The sequence below is a fragment of the Chamaea fasciata genome, unplaced genomic scaffold (genome assembly GCF_029207755.1).
Source record: "Chamaea fasciata isolate MVZ Bird 193981 ecotype frontalis unplaced genomic scaffold, bChaFas1.0.hap1 SCAF_4, whole genome shotgun sequence".
Classification (NCBI taxonomy): Eukaryota; Metazoa; Chordata; class Aves; order Passeriformes; family Sylviidae; genus Chamaea; species Chamaea fasciata.
The window spans coordinates 33,892,321-33,900,234 of NW_027094089.1; the positions used below are offsets into that span (position 1 = coordinate 33,892,321).

Here is a 7,914-nt window from a genome sequence, read left to right on the forward strand (position 1 = left end):
AAATGCTCTCATTTTCATGAGCTGATGTTCATCAGTCTGATAATTCTGCATCATCATATGCAGAAGCACCAGATTTTTTTTCAAAAGCTAAGCATTTAGTGGAAGTGTAATTTATTGTATGGATTAATGCATCTGTGATTAAAGTCCATCTAGATTATTAAAAAGCCTTCACCCAAGAAATACAGTATCTTTACTATTCAACTCACTTGCTAATATAGAAGAGCTATCTCTTACAGCTTCTAGAATTGATGCAGAGGAAGATAACTTTGTATTTCATTGTTAATTTATGCAGCTTAGTAAGTCTTACACCTCTGTACCATTAGCTGGGTATTTCTAAAGAAGTTTCTGGTAGGGCAGTTCCTTCTACTTATCTCTAAAAGGAAAGGCTTCCATAAATTGCTTCTGAATTAACATTTAAGTAAGAAGCACCCTTTTTATTCTTTCTACCACATTTATTTGTCCATGTGATTGCTTGGCATTAAATAAGGAGAATCTCTCTGTGATTCCATTTCATTTTGGGAAAAGCTGTGAGGGAGCTAGAAAAGAATTTTTTTAGGCTGTGCATTCCTCCTCTTTTCCAGAAATGTAATCGCCTGAATAAGGTATTGTGATATTTTCAGATATTTTTGACAAAAAAATGCACAACCCAAAACAAAAAATATGATTGCACCCCCTTACTACTTGTGTGACACTCAAGCTTTTGTCTCTCTTGCACTGAGTGATGTGATACAGAAGCAGACAGCCATAAATGGCCAGAAAAGGCTTAAATAAGTATTCTGCAGCTGTTGCAAATTAGATCAGCATCTGCATTTGTGTAGACAAAGAAATTAATGGTAATTTTGAGGGCCAAGCAAAGTGGAAGTTTGTTTTGGATGGACCCCTACCCACAATTCAAACAAAATTCAGAATCAAACATGTTCTAAGGGGAAAAAAAAGGTTGGTCAATTTCATCTTCTGTTGTTGAAAGCCACTATGGTTTCCCATACTGGCTTTAGATGTGTGTTCCAATGGCACACATGAAAGGCATCTCTTAGAGTATTCAAAATTTGTGGTTTTTTTTTCCCTAAAAAATAATTTTCAGGCATTTTCTCGATCAGACTTTGAGATATATTTTAGATAAGCAACCAGCTTTTTGTTGTTTCTCTGGCAATTTGCCTCCATTTCAGATTTCAAACCACTTTCTAAGAAGAAAAGTGGAGTAAATGATGCATAGTTTTTATTTGTTGGTGATGTGGCCTGTTCTAACATAGATATTTACACCATAATTTGAATATAGAATACAATAGTATAGCTTAGTATATGGAATGAGGGTATGAAGGTATTACTCTCAAACTTTTCTATACAGATATGCTTGCATGCAGATACCAAGAACTGTGTATGTAAAATGCAGTGGTTTTAGGTGTTTTCAAACTCTTCAGTACTAAATTCATGTTTTTGTTTTGTGTTTGAACAGTTCCAAATACAAGTGTTGATCTATAAACATATCTTCTAAGTGCTGCTGTAGTACTAATATCTCTGTTGTAAAAAACAAACAAACAAGCAAAAAAATTATTAGATGATTTAGAGAGGTCTTTTGAAAGTTGACAGCTCTTCTTGATAAATGAAGAACTCGTAATTTCTGTGACCATAAATGAAATTGCACAATAGTTGGGTCAGCTTTTAGTCGTGATTGTGCCACTTATATTAATCTGTTTAAACCTTCCGTGAACATCCTGCTGTGAGGTTTTAACTCTTCCCATGAAAGTACTTTAAAAAAGTTGATATTATTGATGTTAAAAGGAAACTAATACGCAGGTCGTGTTTGGATATGTATTTTGGTTTGGATGTATTTAATCTGAAATTACTGTTACTGCCATATGATCTAGTTTGATCTTTGTATAGCTCCTGTATGATGCACAGATTTAAGTTCCCATTTCTGGTCTGTTATGTTCTTGGCAAGTCTGCACCAATTAGATCAGCAAGATCTGATTTCAACAATGACATTACAGATAGCTACCCTAAAATGTCTAAAGGAGAAGAAATCTGATTACTAAATTAAAGTTCCTTCAATTGGAAATTATTATTCTTCTCGGGTAACTAAAAACCATACAGAGATAACTTCAGGGTTTTGGTGGGTTTTTTTGTTTTTTTTTTGGTTAAAAAATTCAATTAACTTCATTCAAATATGTACTGGAACTTTTTGAACTGACCAAATATATGTTAGCCTTCTTAGTTTTAATCTCTCAGTAACAAATAAATATGCTATGATGACTCTTGTATTTGTCTTTACATTTTAAATCTACAGCAGTTATAAGTTATGTGCTGTAAAACTTCTTTATATCTGGATGTGACTGATTTGTTTTCTTTGCTGTTGCTCAGCTAAAGGGGCAAGAGCTGGGGAATAGGTACATGTTTGGAGGGGGATTAGAAAATCTTTTAGCTCCTAAGTGAGACTGAAGGGTCTTTTTGTAGTCTACATATCCATGTAGGGGAAGATAAGACAATAGGAATATTGTAAGAAATATGGGCAGAAATAACTCAAGAGGACTGTTGCTAGTGGAGATAGACGTGTTAAGAATTTTTGGATCAAATCAAGATTCAATGAAGAGTTCCCACATCCTTTTTGCAGATTAAACCTAGCAGTTTGGGAGATATTTAAAGAGTGGTTTCTCCCAGGAACAAAGGAACCAAGTGCTTCTTTGCCCTAAGTAGAAGCCAGTTTCCTTGTATTATTGTGGAATCTCATTTCAGTGAGATTGAGATGGAGTATTAAATGGCTAATGAATTGATTTAGTGCAAGGACACATAATTAAACGGACAGATGTATTTTTGCAAGGGTAGGAACAATCTCCTGATATAGAAGTAGATTGTTTCACTGTCTCTTTTATTTTTCTCAGTGTTAATATACTCTTTTATAATTATTGCACACAATAATAATATGTTATTACCAAGCATTCATTCTGCAATAATTTTAAATTCAGGAGATGATTTGATACTAGGAAAGGGCTATTTTCATATAGTCATGTAGGACTTTAAAGGAAAAAAAATGAATGCTGCAGGTATCTATAGCAAAAACTATAGGAAGCACCCATTTTGTATACTTCTGTATTGTTATAATAATAAAAGAAAGTACAGAGAAATGAAAATTATTGGGGGAGAGCTTTTTTGTTAAAAAAAGAGCCAAAACAGAAGATATAATATAGTGACTCATAAACAGAAAGGTTTATTTTGCAGAACTAATCCTTAGCACATTGGTATCATACTATTCAGCTCTTAAATTTTTTTCCCCCTTATGTTTCAGGATACAGTGCATCGAACACTAGGTTGCACTTCATGTGCTATAAGTGCAACTTTTAAGTACATATGTAGAAATAGTAATTCTATATAGCTATATTTATGGACGAAACTGTAACTGCTGTTTCATCCGTTCTATTATTTTATTTTGATTATTTTTTCCTGTGCAGTTGTTTTACATGCTTCCAGTAAACTTGTGTATGTTAGCTTAAATCTAGGTGTTTATTCTTTGTAAGCTGTATTCATTGAGCTTGTTTTGGAATCCAGTGCCTTTGGAGTTATGCATAGAATGCACCGTGCTTTTGTCTTTTTTGAAGATTTCTTAAGTGGTGCTTTCAGAACTTGTATCATAATGCTTAGTTGCTTTCAAAGGAACAAACCCATATCTGACCATGCAATAAATTGTCATTACTTTAATTGGAGAAGACAACTCCCATTAACAAATAATTCATGTACCTGTACACTGTGACAAGGGGTATACTTTGTGACCTGTCCTTGTTACCTGGTTTATGGTAAACTAGGTTTACCATCGCATTTTTGAAATGGGGTAGGATGGTGGAGCTCCAAGCAGTCATTGAGAATGGTGTGTGAGTATGTCTTCACCTGCGAAAGAGCCACAGCGGGGTGCAGGGGTGGGGAGCAGCTGCAAAGCCATCCATTTGCAGCCCCTAGGACAGCTTAGGGGCATGGTGCCCTCAGGCAAAGTTCCAAGTGGCTCCCTGTGTTGCCAGCAGACAGGCAAATAGGAGAGTTCTCCACTACTCCTAATGGTAGTCTGATCATTTGATTTCCATGGTGACTGTCTCAGATCAATAACAATTTCTGAACAAAAACACTAATTAATGAAAGTCCAAGCAGAAAGTTATATACCCTTTTTAGGATAAGATTTTGCCTAGTGAACCAATGGGAAAATAAGTATAAATTTAATGTATATATATACATTAATATATATATTTGTACATGCACACAATGTATATATTTGTACATGCACACAATTTATATGCACAGGTATATGGGGTGTGTGTATATATATATGTACATGCACTTTGTAATGGAAACATAAAATGGAATTTTTTCATGTTTAAAGTACTCTTGTATGTAATTACAGCTATTCATTCTATTCCCCTGCTGATTTTTTAGATGCTTTTCACCTTCTCATCTAACTTTTATATGCAACGTCATTGCCTTCAGTGGAAAGTGTCCAGTTTTTTACCAGTTCAAGTGAGAGTAGAAAGTTATGAGATACTTTTAAAATACCATGTACCAGTATATGAAAAATTTTGAATTAACTTTTGAAGAACACAATCCAGATTGTGAATCTCCTAAGTTGAGATTTTTCCAAAGCTTTTTGGTAAAATCCGATTCATTATTTGTGTGCACTATGGAAAACTAATATAGATATCCTCCTCTCTCTAAAACTTGTATTTACTGGAAAAGACAAATGTGATTGAAAGCTGAACTACACTGTAGCTTAAAAAAAATTATATATATGTAGTTGTAGAATAAATTGCCATAGTTTACAAAACTGACTATAGTGCTTTTAAAAATGAAAGAATGTACCAGGCATTTCAGGTGTTACTCTCTTTTAAAGTGAAATAGTTACAAAGTTTCAGTGCATTAAATTAGGTTTTCCTTTTTCTTAACCTTTCAGTGTTTCATTAATAACAGAAATATTTCCGAATTTCACTTAATGTGCTCAAATCTGTTGAAGCAAAAAACCACAAATAAACAAAGAAACAAACAAGCAACTCACCAAAACAACAACAACCAAACAAACAAACCAAACCAAAACAAAAACCCCAACATAAAGACCAGTTAAGGGCACTCATAAAAATTTAACAGTCTAAATTATCTAGTGAGTAATCTCTGCCTTTTGAAACGTTAAACAATCTTTTTCTAGAAAAAGAAAGTATCTTAACCTTCATTTCACAAAATACTTTTTCCCTCAGTGCAGTGAAATACAGACTAACTTACCTGGAACTTCATTAAATTATCCAGGAGTTTGTCACATTGATTACTGTTTCTAAGCCTTTAAAATCAATACAGTAAAATGCTGTTGAATTTAGAGTGTGCAGAACTAAAGGCTCTGAACTACAGGCTGTGTTTTTTCTTGTTTAGTGTGGCATGTACAGTGTCTAGCTAGCTCCGGGAATTGCCATTACTATTTAATGACTTTGTATTTAACAGTGCTTGGTTTTAATAACTGTTTGGAGGATTTGGTTTCCATACATGTTATCTATGAAACCGCAGAGTTTAACTCATTTTAAAGGCAGCTCTCGTTTTGGGGATTTTGTTTGTTCTGCATTCCATGTTTAATCAGAAAATGTATCTTTCATGTTTAGAAGTTTACTTTATGCTTTGACTAATAATGTTTTAACCTTTTGCCCTTTTAGTCTCACCTACAGTAGGATATCTTTGCAGCAAACAAAATTGTGATTATTTGCATATAGCACATTCCAGAAACTGAAAGTCTTCTCCATTTTCCTGTCTCCAAAAATGAAGAAAATGGATGACAACTATGCCTGATCTACCTCTGCTGAGGCAGGACTTCCCTGTCAGCAATATGGGTCCCACACCAAGCAGCCTAGCAGAAACAAAATCAAAGATCAGGGATGTTTAAAAGGGTATTATTATTCATGTATTATTCATCCTAATCTTAGACTACTCATTGCTGATATATAATTTATTTTGATATAGGGGGAAGACCTACTACACAGTCTTAACAGTGTATTGACATATGATTCCTTTTTCTCCCCCATTAGTGTCTTCTATGATGTGCAGTGACTTTGTGACTATGGAATCTGTTTACTGAAAAAGATTCATATGGTTAAGTTTTCTGTCTGTTTACTCACTTAAATAAATGTTTTCAATTTAACACAGCAATTTGTAATGAATACTGTGAAACACAGTTAAAAGAATGAGTTCTTGAAATAGAAATAATGGTAAAAGTGCTTTTCTCCTCTCAAAAATATTTATTTTAACATATGGTCACATTTTCCTGCATTTTCACATTAATTGAAATCGTATTGTTGTAGAAAAAAAAATTTTTTTTTCCCCTATCATCTAGTCTCCCAGTTCTTATGCAAATTAAAGAAAACACATAGAGGCATAATTTGTGGTTTTAATACAAGGGATTGTGTAATTTCATGATATCTTTAAAAAGTACCATGTCAAGGAGTGCTTTCATGTAACTTGTCGTTTACAGCTTACATTTCACTTTAGTTAGTCGCTTTTGTGTGATAAACCTTTGATTGTCTTGTAAAATGCCCTAAATGGTGTTAATTTCACTCATTTATTACAAAGGAAACTTAGTTGGTGTTACTTAGAAGGAATTTCTAAGCCTCAGAATGACTGCTGAAGCTCCAAATACTGAGGGTCTACAGAGAACAAATCCTTTTGATTTATTTGGAAATTACCAGGATAACTCATTTATTTTAAAGGAGGCAGATGGAGTGCACAGAGTACACACTCAGCCAGCACTGTCTAGCTTCTGCTGTTCCTCCATGTAATCCTCTATGTTCTTTCCACTCAGTCATAGAAACAGTTTGAAAGAGAGTATAAGTATTCAGTCAGTTTAAAGAAACTTTTCTTGGCAACAGAAGCTAAAATCAAGCACTGTATTAAGTTAAATGTAAAGCACCCTACAAAACTTACCTGCTTTCTCTTGAAGAAAGCTTTGTGAGAGTAACCATGAGCATAGAGCTGAATCACCCAGTGCTGTGGTAAGCAGAACCTTCCAAAGACATAGGAATAATTATATAATACTTTTTTTCTATTAAAACTCACCAGTGCCCTTCTTCTGCTTCTCCAGGAAGTTGTACCCGTCAGCACCTGCTGAGGGCTTCGTTGATCAAAAAAGTCAGGTAAAAAAATTCCTATAGAATAAAGCCAGACCAGCTGGCTTTGAAGAGAAGCCCCCCAGATTGGGTTGTGCTTGCCTCACTCACCCTCTGCTCTGCAGACCCGGGCTTTTTCTCCTTTGGATGTTGACCTGTAGGCTGCATGATGTGCATGCACAAGTGTCTGGCAGGCCAAGGTGCACCTGTTTCTGTCACTCCCGGGTAAATTTAGCTGTAAAAGGTATCACTGACAAGCAGACCTTTGTCAGCGCTGGCAAATGAACAGAGCGTTGCCATCCCCCTTCAAAAGTACTCTGCAAGTTCAAATGGAAAATATCTACTCGGTTGTCTTATCCAGTATCCAGGATTTGCTTCTTCAAGAGGAAGGAAGGCCAAGAGGCTCATGTATGGGAAAAAAGTTTCCTCCTTTAAATGGATGTTAAAATTACATTATTCCAAGAAGAATCTATGAACAAGACGAGTCTCTCTCTTTTCTCTTAATTGTGGCTGGAAGAAAACTTTTTAAAAATAGGAACACAGCACACAGAAATTTCAATTCAGTTTATTAAATTGTGCAAACTGTTAAAGTTGGTTGTCTTTTTCTTTGATAACTCATTGTGCTTTTTATCCAAATAGGTATTAGAAAACTCAAACATATCACCTAGAAGGTACTAATCTCACTATCAGAATAAAAAAGCATGCAGAATTGAGAATCTGAATTTCAAAATCATGTTTGTAGCACTTACGCTGTTGTAGTCTAGGAACGAGACTCTTTTAGAATGGTACCTAAAGCAAATGGAGG

At 34.6% G+C, this 7,914-nt stretch overlaps 1 protein-coding gene across 6 annotated transcripts in view; it reads right to left on the reverse strand.

Moving 5' to 3' along the window:
* The window catches only part of MEF2C (myocyte enhancer factor 2C), a 133,337-nt gene extending 126,152 nt beyond the window's left edge, over positions 1 to 7,185 (reverse strand). For 2 of the 6 annotated variants that reach the window (XM_066181273.1, XM_066181272.1), the window contains exon 1: positions 7,060 to 7,180. The gene's annotated coding sequence lies outside the window, so the exon portion shown is untranslated. Of the gene's footprint in view, positions 1 to 7,059 lie in introns of all 6 variants that reach the window. The other 4 variants (XM_066181275.1, XM_066181274.1, XM_066181265.1 and 1 more) reach the window with 3 other exon arrangements.
* Positions 7,186 to 7,914: the final 729 nt, after the last annotated feature.